Source organism: Dermochelys coriacea, chromosome 1, assembly GCF_009764565.3.
Source record: "Dermochelys coriacea isolate rDerCor1 chromosome 1, rDerCor1.pri.v4, whole genome shotgun sequence".
NCBI classification, from domain to species: domain Eukaryota; kingdom Metazoa; phylum Chordata; order Testudines; family Dermochelyidae; genus Dermochelys; species Dermochelys coriacea.
Genome location: NC_050068.2, coordinates 305,188,511 through 305,206,849, shown reverse-complemented (window position 1 = coordinate 305,206,849; position 18,339 = coordinate 305,188,511). Strand labels below are relative to the sequence as shown.

The window sequence follows — 18,339 nt, the reverse complement described above, 5'->3', positions numbered from 1 at the left end:
TTTGCTTGGGCAGTTGTGCTCTCAGAGCTTGGGGTGGCAAAAAACCAAGAGCCAGCCCTGAGTAAGGGTTTGGCCCTCTAAGAGGACCATTTTATTTTCTGAATAAAAATATCGACACAAACATATAAACAAATCTTATGTACACTAACAGACATATAATTATAAAACATTAATAATAGTTTTTATTTAACACAATTATTGAAATGTTTACCTGCTGGAAATTTTAAAGGCAAAACCTGCAAAATAAAAGGGGTTAAACTTTTCTTTTTACAGGGATTTACCATACTCATCAACTTCTATAGTTCACATTAGCATCCAGTGACATTGCTTTGTCTGTATATATTTCTAGCTGTCAACAGAATGTCCTGAGGCAATCGCATCCTGATTCTATAGCTATCTTTTATTCTTTTATAATACACAAGGGTCTAATTTTCCATCAGCAAAGCATGAAATCATGTAAGAATGCCACATAACCAGCATGTGCAAACAAGTAGCACTTTTTCAACACATAAAAATGCTTCATAAAACAACAAATAAATTAAATCTTCTTGTTCAAGTAAAGTGCTCGCAAACTGGGACTCTCTATAGAAATTAGAGCACTGTGTACAGAAGTGACAATGTCACACAATTCATCTAAACATGTGCAGCACCTTATAGTATTATTGTATGTGATCAAATCATTTTACCCTGGCTAATGGTGGAGCTCTCTATTTCCTAGCCAAGTAACATGGTTGCAAACACCAGGCCTATTAAGTTAATTAATATTCAATAATTAACAAATTAAAAAAGTAATAGTGCTTGAATTTGATGGGCCAAATTCATCTGATGTAAGCTGTTACCGCAGCAATAGAGTTGGCGCAAAGTACATATAGCTGTACTAGCTTTAACAAAATGGTTTAACATAATTCACCAAATAGAAACTGTTCCCTTTGCATGTATTTTTAGTACATATCTATGATACCATCAGGAAAAACACTAATCCTCAGCAATTAAAATATCATAAAATGTGCCAGAGTATAGTGTACACATAAAGTATTCTTCAGCTCACTCACTATCTGGAACATATATGTGGTTATGCAGCACGGTTTGTAATTACCAGTGACCTCCTTAAACAGTTTATGTTTGGAACATATTTGAACCACTTTCAAGACATATGTCTTCTTTGCTAAAAGTATCACAGAGACAAAGCTCAGTTTAGCCTCACTGTATTGACTACAATTGCCAAAATTATATTCTCTCTCTGCCTCGCATATTTCTACCACTTCAGGGGAATTTTAACACTTTTCTCTATACAACATACATATGGCTTTCATATGTCTGGCTGCAAAGTAACCTGTTGTAATTTAATGCAAGTATGTTTTGAATAAAAGGTAGCTGATGCTTCTAATCTCTGCTGTATTGAGTACAATAGAGGCTTTCAGGAACAAATGGATTCCCCAGGTAGAAAAGGACCACACAGTCTCAACTCGTGAAAAGAACTGATCTATAATTTACCAATATAACTTCCAATAAATCTGACTTTGTCAGGTCCTTACCACTCTACTGATACTTTGAGAAATGGGACTGATCACAGAGAAGAGGAGAAAATAATAAAAACCATGTGCCTTTTTTTTCCTATATACTCTTTTTTTGTTTATGGAAACGCTTGCAAAACATTATGAATCAACACAGAGACATGATTATTTTTGCCTCTTAAATATGAGGTGATAGTAACAAAGATAATTGTTGCCAAAAAAAATAATGGACATGACTAGAGTACTTTGTTGTGACTCATTGGGAGAACACAGTACTAAGCTTACAGGGGAAAGTCCTGTCTCTGCCTCCACAGCTGTGGACAGGCCTGTCTGTAGTGGAACTAAGGTGGACATGATGCTAAAAGCCCACACAGGTACAAAGGCCAGCTCTGAAGTTACTCTACAGTGCTGCCATCGTGACAAAGAATGAGCAGGACTGGTGGATCCACAACTGTGGGGATCCGCTAGCCAATTCCACCCCACCCCAATGGAATAGGAATGCAGGACCAGAGAGGCTATTGTAACCCTAAGGCTGGTACAATTCTGTGGACTAATGAGAAATATGATGCCTGCTACACTCTGGTTGCTTGGGTTATTTGCTAGCACCAGCATTTGCCTCAGATGATGTCACATTACATCCAAGGAATTCGATATTAGTATACCTGCAGGTGCAATTTATAATCAATATCTTCTAGAATGATCTAATATTAATATTTTTTAAAAAATACTTTTTCCAGAAGTGGAATTGATCTATCTAGGTTTTTATACCATGACCCATCACCATGGTAGCTGAGTGCTGGACGGGCCTCAATCCCTTCAGTTTCTCTTCTTTTACCATCCCAAATCGTCAAGCACACCAAGTGAGGCTGACCATGTCTCTGGTGAGGAGAGCTGGACATAGATCCCTCTAGAACTCATCTGTGATGGAGAGAAAGGGTCACTGGAGAGTAGCATGAGTGTTCCCAGTCTCTGATGGCCTGTGAGCAAGGGACTGAGTCTGCAATATGAGACTGAGTTTGAAATTCTGGGAATTTCATAGACTGCCAGAGTAACAGATATATTTTATTCATACTGTTTTAAGCAATTTAAAAAAACGTCTCTTGCAATTATTAGCTTCTGAAAAGTGCAGGACTTTCAGCTCTCTGTTCCCAAAACTGGGAGCTTTTCCATATGGCTTAACCAATAACAATCCAGGTGAGATCCTTTAATGGTGAAAGGATAGTTCACTTTTCATGCCCATTCACTGGCCTGTTTGCTGAGGCTGCTGACAAGGGGTACCAGTTAGCATCAATTGTGAATAAGAGCTTCACTTAAAGTTGTGACCAAGCAAAGAACTTTAAAATGCAACTAGCTTCTTATTCAAGTGCAATTTTTGCAATCAGTGAAAAACTGCATTGCCATATAAATTAATATGTATGCAATGGTGCAAAGAGTCTGTAGTGGTACAAAAAAATTGTATCCTAATGATTTTTCCCCACTCATTCAAGACTTTAAATTAGCATTATTATTTTAAATCTGCTTTTTAATAATAAAATATTGTGATTGTAGAGAGATGTTTTTTGTTCTAGGTCAGAGTCTAAATCAGTGGTGGGAAACCTGCAGTTTACGGGCTGCACGTGGCCTGTCAGGGTAATCCGCTGGTGGCCCACGAGACAGTTTGTTTACGTTAACTGTCTGCAGGCACGGCCGCCCACAGCTCCCAGTGGCCGTGGTTTGCAGTTCCTGACCAATGGGAGCTGCGGGAACCGGTGGACAGCATGTCCCTGCGGCCCATACCACTTCCTGCAATGGAGCATTTTATAGAGGAAGGATGAGAGCACTAAACTGGATCTTAGGAGACCTGGGCTCAATTCCCAGATCTGCCACAAGCTTTCTGTGTGACTTTGGGTGGATCTCTTTGTCTTTCAGTACCTGTTTACTATCTGAAAATAGCACTTTCCTGTCTCACAGAGGTGTTGTGAGGACAAGCAAATTAAAGACTGTGAGGTGCTCAGATACTATGATAACTGGGGGCAGTTAAGTACCACAGTTAGATGTCAAGCTCAAGAACAATATATATTGATGAACCTCAGGTAACCTCAGGAATCTCCTTCGACACTCAGGCTTTTGACTTCATCTTACTGTAGATACCCACCTTCAGTCAGCAGCCAAGACAGATTTGCTCTTCTGTCAACCTAGAAGAAAAGTAACATTTTATTATAGCAGTAACTGACATAGCCACAAGTCGAATCCAGCTTGATCCTGCTGCTACCACCAATGTTCTACTAATGTTTCCATAGTTTTAAGAGAAGGCCCTTAAATGGTTTTCAACCATTTCATGGACTGTCTTATGGGGTATTGTCAGAACATACACCTTTCCAAAGAGAAAGATTTTCTCCTCCATATGATGTACATTCTTCAATGAATAAGGAAATAGTAACCTTCCGAAGTCCCATAATCAAATGTAGCTCTCCACATATTAGCATACTTTGCAGCTGTTCTGGCATGGAAAGATTGAAATGAACACAAGTGTATGTGCATTTTCAGATTTACAGCATACTTGTATATATAAAAGAAGAGGGCCAATTTGGTCCACAGGCTGGGTTTTTGACACCATTGCCTTAAAGCATAATTTACAGCTCAAAAGGCCCCTTTGAGCGAATGCATTATAATTAGAGTTGATTGCGAATTTTTCAACAATATGATTTTTCATTGCAAAATGTTAATTAATCAAAAACTAAAACCTTTGGCAGGCACATATCTGCTTACACAAAACTTTCATCAGAAAAGATTTTACAGGCCCAGGATGGAATTTCAGAAAGAGGGAGAGTGATCCATGCCAGACTAGTCAATAGCCTACTAGTTAGCTGGCTCACCTGGGAGACAGATTAAAATGCGTGCTCACAGTTAGACAGAAACTCTCACATCGTAGGTGAGTGCCCTAACCCCTGGGCTACTGTCTCTTTACATGCCTGCTTCCTTCCCATACTCACCATCATGCACACTTCATCTTCCTCCTGCCATTGTTCCTGCATAAACCTATGTCTGCTTCTGTAACACAGAGGCTCCTAGGCAGTTATTCTTTGCAAACAACTCTCACCTCAGACCTGACAAACTCACTACACTAAACACATCCTACAGGATACACATCCTACAGGATATTTATCCATAAAGAGTAACATGTAAGCTTGACAAGCTCATAACTTGTCATTCATGTATGTATGGCTAAGGAATTTAAGGAATAATGCATTTATATTGAAAATATCCTATATGGAATGATATCCTGTATGGAATTGTAGTAAAAATTAGTCACCAAGGGATAATATGTCTCAGTAATGGCCCATTCAGGATGGAGGGAGTTGTCTCCCCACCCTGTTTAGCTGGTGATGCAATGCAAGGCTCCATTGTTCAGCCTTGCTCAGTTCTAAGATTTTCAATAGAAAGCCATCAGAGGCAATGCAAACAATCAAAACCACTTAAAGGTAAAAAAGGAACTTTACAAACCCCTGTCTATGGATTGAAACAAAAGACTGTTTCAGTAAAACACAGAGTAGGAAGAGGTCCTCTGAATCCTTTCACTGAGGAGATCTTGAGGCACAAGTTGTTCTCATAAAAAATTGGATCCTGCTTCTGGTGAAGCCAGTCAGCTCGCAAGAGACTGACTGACCTTGGGAGTTGCGGGGGGGGGGGTCATTTTATGATTTTGTTTTGTATTGTAATCATTTGTTTTCCCCGCTCTCTTTCTTGTTTCTAGTTAAATGGTTCTTATTTCTTAAATAGACCTACTTTTGTTTAATTATAAGTGCTGTATGCTATACAGGAGTGATGGCTTAAGGAAAAACAGGTAAACAGGTATACTGCTTCTTTGGGGGCAAGGATCAGGGACTCCTGTGAATACCCAGTGTCAGGGGCTGGATAGCCCAGGGGAACAATTCAAAGGGACTTGTGGACTGGGGTGCATAGTGAAGACAGGGCTGGAATAGCCCAGAGGAGAGTGCTTGAGTGGCTGAAAGGCTGGTGGTGCCAGGGAGCTGAAACCCAGTCAGTCACAGGCAAGACTCCCTCATGCTCGAGGCAGGGAGTAACAAAATGACTCACAGTTCTGGATGCCCCAAGAATCATCACAGCTCCCACTCTATTCTACCCATTTTCCCAAGGGTCAGTTGCCCAGTGGGAAATTACTATAGCCATTTCCAGGCCTCCTCCAGCCTCTTCTCTCCTTATAACTCTCTCTCTTCTTCTCCCTCCTCCATCATTTGATGCGGAATGCCCCATATTGGCAGTGAACCAGTATGGTAAGCAGTAAGGGAATGGAGATACAACAGCACTACAGAAGGTGAGAGAGAGTGTGGTCCAAGTTCTCATTTATTTTTGCATTAATACTGCAGATAGATACGAACAGGGTGAGGGCTAAGGGAGTAGGGGGTGTATATGTATATGTCAGGCAAGATACTTGACAGCTCTGTAGGAATTTGATAATTAGATACAGCTGCCACACAGAAGACTTCCTCAGCAACATCCTGTCTGAGGTAATAGTAGCCAAGTTCAGGCCAAGACAGGAGGTGCTGCATATATAGCGATCAAACAGGAAATGCAAAGAGTGCAATTAGATTTCTGAAAGGGCTGACGGATTATCGCTTCAATCCTACATCTTAATGCAGCACGCTCACACATTTAGATCTAGAGTCCCCACCCCAAAGTTCTTGCAGTCCAACTTAGTTAAAAAGAAAACATAGGGCAATGAACCAGACACATGATCTGAAAAAGAAGGAAATTAGAGCAGTCAGTGGCTAGATGGATGGGTGGATGGATGGATAATGTGTACTTGCCACCAGGGCATCATCTGAGTGCAACCATGATACCTGCGCAGCACATGTAGACAGGGACAAGATTCTGCATGAACCAAAAGGGAGGGTGGGGAGATGGAATTTGATGTGGCAATAGAAAGGAATCCAGTGAAAGGATTTGAGGTTTGGAGTGTTATGTTTGGAGACCATATATGACAGCCAGCCCTGCATGCATCAAAAAGCTAAAGCTAAAATGTTTCAGAAGCAGATATAACTTGCTGAGGACAGCAAATTAATCATCCTAATGAAGGGCAATGAGTCTGCTCTCATTCTCAATCCTTAGCTGGTTCTTCAAAACATCTCTGGGTTTTAAGGGAAAAAAATCCCAAACTTTAAATCCACTGTTTCCACAAAGGTTCAAAACACATTTATGAACCAAGGGGGATTAGTTTTCACTTGCTCTGAGTAACAATGCAATTAAGATTGCTATAAAGCCCAAGAGTGGCCGTTTCCCTGCATCAGTCTCCTCTTAAAGCTTCCTTAATGATTCCTTTGTAAAGTTGATTGTTATCGTCATTCCCAAGTAAGAGGCTGACATTTTATCAATATCACAGCATTTCCAAGAAACAGAACAGGAAATAGCACTGTGCCACTTTAAAGCATGTTTATTAAACACAGAATTAAACTGACAATTAAAATGCCAACAATAAAAACAGATATTCATTTCATACCAGGTCTTGTCAAACTATTCTGTTCAAGAGCTGGCAATCATTTATCCAGAGCCAAAGCAGCACTGCTTTTACACCAGACAATTTTAAAGAGACATTATGCACTTTTCCTCATAGTTGCTCTAAAACCTCATTGCACAATTTTTATTATATGCAAATGAGTAGCATCTGATTAGGTCCTGAGGCAGCTTCACCTAGGTGTTCATAGGAATTGCAATGGGAACTGAGTAAAAATATTTCATAACTGAAGTATATTTTCCCTTGGGGGACACCACCATTTGATTTTGACATTTATTTGTCCTGTGCTGTAAAGGACAAAACTACAATTACACTTTTTTTTCTACTGTGCAGTGGGCACAGTGTCAGAAAAAATTAAATCAAAGATAGTGTGTTCTCACAAAAAAACAGGTTTCAGAGTAGCAGCCGTGTTAGTCTGTATTCGCAAAAAGAAAAGGAGTACGTGTGGCACCTTAGAGACTAACAAATTTATTAGAGCATAAGCTTTCGTGAGCTACAGCTCACTTCATCGGATGCATTTGGTGGAAAAAACAGAGGAGAGATTTATATACACACACACAGAGAACATGAAACAATGGGTTTATCATACACACTGTAAGGAGAGTGATCACTTAAGATAAGCCATCACCAACAGCAGGGGGGGGAAGGAGGAAAACCTTTCATGGTGACAAGCAGGTAGGCTAATTCCAGCAGTTAACAAGAATATCAGAGGAACAGTGGGGGGTGGGGTGGGAGGGAGAAATACCATGGGGAAATAGTTTTACTTTGTGTAATGACTCATCCATTCCCAGTCTCTATTCAAGCCTAAGTTAATTGTATCCAGTTTGCAAATTAATTCCAATTCAGCAGTCTCTCGTTGGAGTCTGGTTTTGAAGCTTTTTTGTTGAAGTATAGCCACTCTTAGGTCTGTGATCGAGTGACCAGAGAGATTGAAGTGTTCTCCAACTGGTTTTTGAATGTTATAATTCTTGACGTCTGATTTGTGTCCATTCATTCTTTTACGTAGAGACTGTCCAGTTTGGCCAATGTACATGGCAGAGGGGCATTGCTGGCACATGATGGCATATATCACATTGGTAGATGCGCAGGTGAACGAGCCTCTGATAGTGTGGCTGATGTGATTAGGCCCTATGATGGTATCCCCTGAATAGATATGTGGACAGAGTTGGCAACGGGCTTTGTTGCAAGGATAGGTTCCTGGGTTAGTGGTTCTGTTGTGTGGTGTGTGGTTGCTGGTGAGTATTTGCTTCAGATTGGGGGGCTGTCTGTAAGCAAGGACTGGTCTGTCTCCCAAGATCTGAGAGAGCGATGGCTCGTCCTTCAGGATAGGTTGTAGATCCTTGATGATGCGTTGGAGGGGTTTTAGTTGGGGGCTGAAGGTGATGGCTAGTGGCGTTCTGTTGTTTTCTTTGTTGGGCCTGTCCTGTAGTAGGTGACTTCTGGGTACTCTTCTGGCTCTGTCAATCTGTTTCTTCACTTCAGCAGGTGGGTATTGTAGTTGTAGGAATGCATGATAGAGATCTTGTAGGTGTTTGTCTCTGTCTGAGGGGTTGGAGCAAATGCGGTTATATCGTAGCGCTTGGCTGTAGACAATGGATCGAGTGGTATGATCTGGATGAAAGCTAGAGGCATGTAGGTAGGAATAGCGGTCAGTAGGTTTCCGATATAGGGTGGTGTTTATGTGACCATCGCTTATTAGCACCGTAGTGTCCAGGAAGTGGATCTCTTGTGTGGACTGGTCCAGGCTGAGGTTGATGGTGGGATGGAAATTGTTGAAATCATGGTGGAATTCCTCAAGAGCTTCTTTTCCATGGGTCCAGATGATGAAGATGTCATCAATGTAGCGCAAGTAGAGTAGGGGCATTAGGGAACGAGAGCTGAGGAAGCGTTGTTCTCAGTCAGCCATAAAAATGTTGGCATACTGTGGGGCCATGCGGGTACCCATCGCAGTGCCGCTGATTTGAAGGTATACATTGTCACCAAATGTGAAATAGTTATGGGTCAGGACAATCATACCACTCGATCATACCACTCGATCCATTGTCTACAGCCAAGCGCTACGATATAACCGCATTTGCTCCAACCCCTCAGACAGAGACAAACACCTACAAGATCTCTATCATGCATTCCTACAACTACAATACCCACCTGCTGAAGTGAAGAAACAGATTGACAGAGCCAGAAGAGTACCCAGAAGTCACCTACTACAGGACAGGCCCAACAAAGAAAACAACAGAACGCCACTAGCCATCACCTTCAGCCCCCAACTAAAACCCCTCCAACGCATCATCAAGGATCTACAACCTATCCTGAAGGACGAGCCATCGCTCTCTCAGATCTTGGGAGACAGACCAGTCCTTGCTTACAGACAGCCCCCCAATCTGAAGCAAATACTCACCAGCAACCACACACCACACAACAGAACCACTAACCCAGGAACCTATCCTTGCAACAAAGCCCGTTGCCAACTCTGTCCACATATCTATTCAGGGGATACCATCATAGGGCCTAATCACATCAGCCACACTATCAGAGGCTCGTTCACCTGCGCATCTACCAATGTGATATATGCCATCATGTGCCAGCAATGCCCCTCTGCCATGTACATTGGCCAAACTGGACAGTCTCTACGTAAAAGAATGAATGGACACAAATCAGACGTCAAGAATTATAACATTCAAAAACCAGTTGGAGAACACTTCAATCTCTCTGGTCACTCGATCACAGACCTAAGAGTGGCTATACTTCAACAAAAAAGCTTCAAAACCAGACTCCAACGAGAGACTGCTGAATTGGAATTAATTTGCAAACTGGATACAATTAACTTAGGCTTGAATAGAGACTGGGAATGGATGAGTCATTACACAAAGTAAAACTATTTCCCCATGGTATTTCTCCCTCCCACCCCACCCCCCACTGTTCCTCTGATATTCTTGTTAACTGCTGGAATTAGCCTACCTGCTTGTCACCATGAAAGGTTTTCCTCCTTCCCCCCCCTGCTGTTGGTGATGGCTTATCTTAAGTGATCACTCTCCTTACAGTGTGTATGATAAACCCATTGTTTCATGTTCTCTGTGTGTGTGTATATAAATCTCTCCTCTGTTTTTTCCACCAAATGCATCCGATGAAGTGAGCTGTAGCTCACGAAAGCTTATGCTCTAATAAATTTGTTAGTCTCTAAGGTGCCACACGTACTCCTTTTCTTTTCACAAAAAAACAAGCTCTGAAACCAGACTTACAGAAAATATCCACAGTTAAAAGTCATATTGTGTTAGAACAGTCTCTTTGACTGAACAATGCATATTGGAAATGTATTTTACAAAACATAAGCAAGTCACCAAAATAGAGAAGATAGAAAAAATAAGGGAGAGCTATCTCTTTTTTCTTCCACTTTTACAAGCAAAATGCATTGGAGAACAAACCAAAAATGTTTGGGCTTATCACTATTTACCTAATCTATTTGTTAAGGTGTTTTTTGTTTTGTTTTGTTAATTTAATGAGTACAGCTTTAACTGAACAGTGCAGAACATAAATGCTCCTTCTTGCATTTCAATTATATTACAATCTATTTTTAGCATTGGCGTTAATACACAATATACAATTCTTTACTCTTGAGCTCCAATGGCACAATACGCAAATCATGTAAATGAATTTATTCACCTTTTACTGGGAGAATGTCTCGAAATCAGTAACACAGAAAGCGATTTATGAGCCACAGTCACGTTTTCCAGTTCATGAATTCCCAACCCTACTGCAAGCAATTACCTTAACCTCACTTTATGCTTCTAAAAAGTGCATAGATGAAAACTTATGGGGAGTCAGCCATAAATAGGCATTTCATTTTCAGGATGACAATATCCATTTATTAACAAACAATGCAACAATCTTCAATATTTTCCTCCAAATAGAAGGGCCCAATGCCTCATCAGCTGAGCACTCCTTCTTCCCATTGACTTTAGTGGGAGCTGCACAAACAACAGATGGGAGAATCATGCTACTTGAATGTAAAAGTATCTAAGGACAACTTATACTCTCCTCAGACCATTCAGGGTTCTAAGAAGAGCTATGTAAGGTATTTGGAATGAAACCAGAAACAAGGCAAAACTGCTAAAGGGCTTTGTTAAATCTTTAAATGTAGTCCATGTTTGTCAAATGATACACATCTTTTCCAGGGATTTGTGGTTGGAGTGCACCTAGACTGAACTGTAGTACTGTAATACCCAAGGTTTTTAGTGTGAAACCCAGTGAAAACTGACTGAACTTCACTTTGAATTTTTGGGTTGTTTTGAACCGAAGATGCAAATTCAGGTGAAGCAAAACCAAACAGCAGCTTCATGCAAACCTCCATGAATTTTAACTGCCGCTACATTGTGCACTTCCCTGGTGACTTAGCTGATGATGAATCAGCAGATTTGGCACATGGGGAGCAAAGCTAGCTACTAGAGCACTTTATATCCTTCCTTCTTTAGGCCCTGATCCAGCAAAGCACTTGAGGAAATGGATAAGTTTAAGTCCATGAGTAGCCCCAATGAAGTGATTAGTGCTATTCAGGTGTTTAAATTACACACTTGCATCAAGCTGTCTAGAGTGGCTCATGACCATAGAATCATAGAATATCAGGGTTGGAAGGGACCCCAGAAGGTCATCTAGTCCAACCCCCTGCTCAAAGCAGGACCAAGTCCCAGTTAAATCATCCCAGCCAGGGCTTTGTCAAGCCTGACCTTAAAAACCTCTAAGGAAGGAGATTCTACCACCTCCCTAGGTAACGCATTCCAGTGTTTCACCACCCTCTTAGTGAAAAAGTTTTTCCTAATATCCAATCTAAACCTCCCCCATTGCAACTTGAGACCATTACTCCTCGTTCTGTCATCTGCTACCATTGAGAACAGTCTAGAGCCATCCTCTTTGAAACCCCCTTTCAGGTAGTTGAAAGCAGCTATCAAATCCCCCCTCATTCTTCTCTTCTGCAGACTAAACAATCCCAGCTCCCTCAGCCTCTCCTCATAAGTCATGTGCTCTAGACCCCTAATCATTTTCGTTGCCCTTCGTTGTACTCTTTCCAATTTATCCACATCCTTCCTGTAGTGTGGGGCCCAAAACTGGACACAGTACTCCAGATGAGGCCTCACCAGTGTCGAATAGAGGGGAACGATCACGTCCCTCGATCTGCTCGCTATGCCCCTACTTATACATCCCAAAATGCCATTGGCCTTCTTGGCAACAAGGGCACACTGCTGACTCATATCCAGCTTCTCGTCCACTGTCACCCCTAGGTCCTTTTCCGCAGAACTGCTGCCGAGCCATTCGGTCCCTAGTCTGTAGCGGTGCATTGGATTCTTCCATCCTAAGTGCAGGACCCTGCACTTATCCTTATTGAACCTCATTAGATTTCTTTTGGCCCAATCCTCCAATTTGTCTAGGTCCTTCTGTATCCTATCCCTCCCCTCCAGCGTATCTACCACTCCTCCCAGTTTAGTATCATCCGCAAATTTGCTGAAAGTGCAATCCACACCATCCTCCAGATCATTTATGAAGATATTGAACAAAACGGGCCCCAGGACCGACCCCTGGGGCACTCCACTTGACACCGGCTGCCAACTAGACATGGAGCCATTGATCACTACCCGTTGAGCCCGACAATCTAGCCAGCTTTCTACCCACCTTATAGTGCATTCATCCAGCCCATACTTCCTTAACTTGCTGACAAGAATGCTGTGGGAGACCGTGTCAAAAGCTTTGCTAAAGTCAAGAAACAATACATCCACTGCTTTCCCTTCATCCACAGAACCAGTAATCTCATCATAAAAGGCGATTAGATTAGTCAGGCATGACCTTCCCTTGGTGAATCCATGCTGACTGTTCCTGATCACTTTCCTCTCCTCTAAGTGCTTCAGGATTGATTCTTTGAGGACCTGCTCCATGATTTTTCCAGGGACTGAGGTGAGGCTGACCGGCCTGTAGTTCCCAGGATCCTCCTTCTTCCCTTTTTTAAAGATGGGCACTACATTAGCCTTTTTCCAGTCATCCGGGACTTCCCCCGTTCGCCACGAGTTTTCAAAGATAATGGCCAAGGGCTCTGCAATCACAGCCGCCAATTCCTTCAGCACTCTCGGATGCAATTCGTCCGGCCCCATGGACTTGTGCACGTCCAGCTTTTCTAAATAGTCCCTAACCACCTCTATCTCTACAGAGGGCTGGCCATCTCTTCCCCATTTTGTGTTGCCCAGCACAGCAGTCTGGGAGCTGACCTTGTTAGTGAAAACAGAGGCAAAAAAAGCATTGAGTACATTAGCTTTTTCCACATCCTCTGTCACTAGCTTGCCTCCCTCATTCAGTAAGGGGCCCACACTTTCCTTGGCTTTCTTCTTGTTGCCAACATACCTGAAGAAACCCTTCTTGTTACTCTTGACATCTCTTGCTAGCTGCAGCTCCAGGTGCGATTTGGCCCTCCTGATATCTTTCCTACATGCCCGAGCAATATTTTTATACTCTTCCCTGGTCATATGTCCAACCTTCCACTTCTTGTAAGCTTCTTTTTTATGTTTAAGATCCGCTAGGATTTCACCATTAAGCCAAGCTGGTCGCCTGCCATATTTACTATTCTTTCGACTCATCGGGATGGTTTGTCCCTGTAACCTCAACAGGGATTCCTTGAAATACAGCCAGCTCTCCTGGACTCCCTTCCCTTTCATGTTAGTCCCCCAGGGGATCCTGGCCATCTGTTCCCTGAGGGAGTCAAAGTCTGCTTTCCTGAAGTCCAGGGTCCGTATCCTGCTGCTTACCTTTCTTCCCTGCGTCAGGGATTACCATGATTTACCATGATTACCAATCTCAAAACACAAACTGGTTTTGAGTTTTATACGTAGAGGTCACCAACCAAGTGAACTCCTCTAGCACTATAACATCCTTAACATGGAGTCACAGACAGTCCCCTTGAGTGCTCTGGTCTATATTGCCACCGAGTCAAGCTTGTCTTTCCGATAGATGGTGACTTTATGCTAAAAATCACAACAATATTTAGGTTACTCACAGTCTCAAAGGACCAGTCACTTACCCCAGGTCAATTGTACCTTAGATCTCTTACCAAAGACAATACTTGTAGCCAATCTTATAATTAACTAAAGGTTTATTAACTAAGAAAAAGAAATGAGAGTTATTTACAAGGTTAAAGCAGGTAAACATACACATCCAAAAGAGTTACTGTCTTAGGTTTCAAAAGGTAATAGAAGCTGCTGTAATATACAAGCTCTAGAAGTCCTTTAGGGCTTATCCTAGCTAAGCAGCTCAGGGATCCCTTGCTTATTCTTAGAAATATTGTCCTCTCCAAATTCCAAGCAGCATAGCAATGTTGTTCCTTACAATCAAAGATATTTATTCCCTTCATGCAGAGTTCAAACTGATGGTACAAGTGTCAGCGCCTGTTTCCTCTTCATGGGTGTAGAGAGGAGTAATCAACAAAGTCTTTGTCCTTTGATGTTTCACAATGGCTCCTTTGGTTTCAATGGGCCTTATTGTATGCAGGACCAGCATTTTACGTTAACTAATGCTTCTTTCCTATTTGGTGAGTTACACAATTACAGAGGTCTCCAATGAAAACTCTCAGTATAGTTTTATACCATGGGCTACAGATGTTATAAGTGAGATCAAAACATGCAGCACCCTACAAGCATTTCATCAAGTCTCAACACAAAACACATTCTTATCAACTTAATGTCTATTTTAACAATTCTAACACACAGGTGAACCAGACTGGTTTCCAACTATGCATTTGTTAGTGTCCAGTGAGACCTAAGGGCCTTGGCATGAGATGGCTTCTGGTCTGCCTGCTTCACAACTTGCTTAAGTGTTTTGCTTAATCCAGGGCTTAGTTACTAAAAAGAAAACAGTCTATATGGAAAATAAACCCTGCATGAATATATATGTTTAAGTTTTCAGTGAATTTGGTGCACACAAAAGGTGCTAGATTAACAGTACTATAAGCAGCTGTTGCCTATTCCTAGAAGAGATATAGCACGGGCATTGCTAGGACAAATTCTTTGTACGGCTGTCAATGTGCCTTTGAAATTGATATGAAGGGTACACCTTTAAGGAGGAAAAGGTAGCAGTCTTTATGTGCACTTGCTAACAGTTATGGTGGTTTTTGCAATAGGTTAAAGTGGTTCCAGTCTTTTTGTGATAGGTTGGTGGTTGTTGAAATAGGTTAGTTTAGGAATGACTAACCTATTTTGGACAGCAGATGGTATGATTTTTGGAATATATGGGCTTTGACCAAATTCTCACTAGTGCACTAGGGATGAAAGGTTTGCCCATCTTAGCTATTCATATCCCATTAGACATTATCCATCCCCTTGAAGAGGAATAATTTTCAGTTCTGACATAGTGTATATTCTTTTTTCTTCTATACAGTACATAACAGCCGCCATATTGGGTCAGACCAAAAGTCAATCTAGCCCAATATCCTATCTTCCTATATTGGCCAATGCCATGTGCTTCAGAGGGAATGAACAGAACAGGTAATCCCCTGATGCCCATTCCCAGCTTCTGGCAAACAGCCATTGATGGATCTTACAGTCTTGACATTCACAACATCCTCTGGCAAAGAGTTCCACAGGTTGACTGTGTTGTGTGAAGAAATACTTCCTTTTGTTTGTTTTAAACCTGCTGCCTATTATTTCATTTGGTGACCCCCTAGTTATTGGGTTAGGGGAAGGAGTAAATCACACTTCCTTATTTACTGTCTCCATACCTATCATGATTTTATAGACCTTTATTATATCCCCCCTTAGTTATTTCTTTTCCAAGATGAAAAGTCCCAGTCTTATTAATCTCTCCCCATATGGAAGCTGTTCCATACCCCTAATCATTTTGGCTGCCCTTTTCTGAACCTTTTCCAATTTCAATATATCTTTTTTGAGATGGGCGACTACATGGGCATGCAGTATTTGAGATGTGAGCATACCATGAATTTATACTGTCAATATGATATTTTCTGTCTTATTATCTGTTCCTTTCTTAATTATTCCCAACATTCTGTTAGGTGTTTTGACTGCCGCTGCACATTGAGTGGATGCTTTCAGAGAACTATCCACAATGACTACAAGATCTCTTTCTTGAGTGATAAAAGCTAATTTGGACCCCATCATTTTATATGTATAGTTGGGATTATGTTTTCCAATATGCATTACTTTGCATATATCAACATTGAATTTCTTCCCCATGTTCTTGTCCAGTCAACTAGTTTTGTGAGATCCCTCTGTAACTCTCCACAGTCTGTTTTGGACTTAACTATCTTGAGTAGTTTCGTATCACCTGCAAATTTTCTCACCTTACTGTTTACCTCTTTTTCCAGATCATTTATAAATATATTGAATAGTACTGGTCCCAGTACAGACACTTGGGGGACACCACTATTTACATTTCTTCTTTCTGAAAACTGGCTATTTATTCCTACCCTTTGTTTCCCATGAGAGGACCTTCCCTCTTATCCCATGATAGCTTACTTTGCTTAAGAGCCTGTGATGAGGGAACTTGTCAAAGGCTTTCTGAAAACCTAAGTACATTATATCCATTGATCACCCTTGTCCACATGCTGGTTGACCCTCTCAAAGAATTCTAGTAGATTGGTGAGGCATGATTTCTCTTTACAAAAAACATGTTGACTCTTCCCCAACAAATCATGTTCATCTATGTGTCTGATAATTCTGTTCTTTACTATAGTTTCAATTAGTTTACCCGGTACTGAAGTTTACTGGCCTGTAGTTACTGGGATCGCCTCTGGAGTCTTTTTTAAAAAATTAGCTATCCTCCAATCATCTGGTACAGAAGCTGATTTAAATGATAGATTACATATCACAGTTAATAGATCTGCAATTTCACATTTGAGTTTCTTCAGAACTCTTGGATGAGTACCATCTGGTCCTGGTGACTTTTACTGTTTAGTTTATCAGTTTGTTCCAAAACCTCCTCTAATCACACGTAAAACTCAGACAGTTCCTCAGATTTGTCACCTAAAAAAATGGCTTAGGTTTGGGAATCTCCCTCACATTCTCTGCCATGAAGACCAATGCAAAGAATTCATTTAGCTTTAGTATAAGCTTATATCTTAAGAATTCTTAGAGAAGAAAACAAACACACTGTAATCTATGTTTCCCAAAGGTGGCTTACTTTTTAGATAATACTTCAGAATACCATCTTTCCAAAAATTAAAACTTACATACCAAAACATAAAACAGATTTTTGCTCTGTAAAAATGTATTCATTTGTAACAATATATTAAAACATTTAGGATTTACATTTAATATTTTAATTTTTAGTGTAATGAAACTTGTTGCAATTCCCTAGCATATCTTGTTAACATTTCAGTTCCTTATTTACATAGCTGATGTCCCCCAAGAGACAGAGAGCCTTCCAGTTAATTATCCATGTAACTCTAAGAAGTCTTGTTTCGTTTGTAAGAACTCTCTAAAAGAAAACTAACAGTTATTAAATATTACTTTGAGTTACCAAAAGTAATCAAAACGCATTACAAGAAGAACTACAGAGATGCTTGAATGTAATACTTTCTGCAGACTAAATAAAATGTAAACCATTTACAACTCTTACATAACCTCAACAACAACAACAAAAATCAGCAAAAACTAAAAATCAGAGGCCCAGCTTTAGGTGATGTAAAGACACCTTCAGTGGCATGTAAGAACACCTTGGGCCTGACAGTCTACATTACTTTGCATCTTGTGCAGTCATTTACACTTATGCAAAGTTTGCTCCAAAGTTTGGTAAAGCTTCCATTGACTTCAATGGAGCAGGATTAGGCCTTACATAACTACAGAAGATGCAAAGCCCCATAAGGATAATGAGTTGGACACCTTGACAAGACACACACACAAGAAATGCAACAGTAGCAAAGGCATCTAGATGTCCCAAGCATTTCACCAAAACAGATTTATAGCATTGAGGCATCAGAGAAGTACTGTACAGTATATTTTGTTCATTTTAGACCAAAAGCATCTTGAAAAGGTATTTCACTGAGTCATGGCAAGTAGCAGCAAGATAAATGGCAAGCATAAAATGGACTTTAATGCTAGTCTCTTCTATATAGGTTCTAATACTACTCTCACTCCTATAGGCTCTGAGTGCCTTTCAATATTGCATTAAGCCACATAACTCACTTATATCATGTGTAGTTCATTCTCTCTCTCTCATCCTCCACTGCAGCTGGCAATTTACAAGTACAGAGAGCAGGTGAAATAATTGCTCTGGGTACACTATAACAAATCAACGTGTGCCATCTATTTCTCAAGGACTCATCATGCA

General features: G+C 40.9%; 1 long non-coding RNA gene across 3 annotated transcripts in view; it reads right to left on the bottom strand.

Moving 5' to 3' along the window:
* The window catches only part of LOC119841030, a 28,028-nt gene extending 24,341 nt beyond the window's left edge, over positions 1-3,687 (bottom strand). Inside the window, exons 1-2 of one of the 3 annotated variants that reach the window (XR_006275245.1) lie at positions 3,649-3,687; positions 212-236 (exon numbers count right to left, since the gene is read on the bottom strand). This is a non-coding gene — a long non-coding RNA (uncharacterized LOC119841030). Of the gene's footprint in view, positions 1-211; positions 3,629-3,648 lie in introns of those variants that run through there. The other 2 variants (XR_006275236.1, XR_006275238.1) reach the window with 2 other exon arrangements.
* Positions 3,688-18,339: the final 14,652 nt, after the last annotated feature.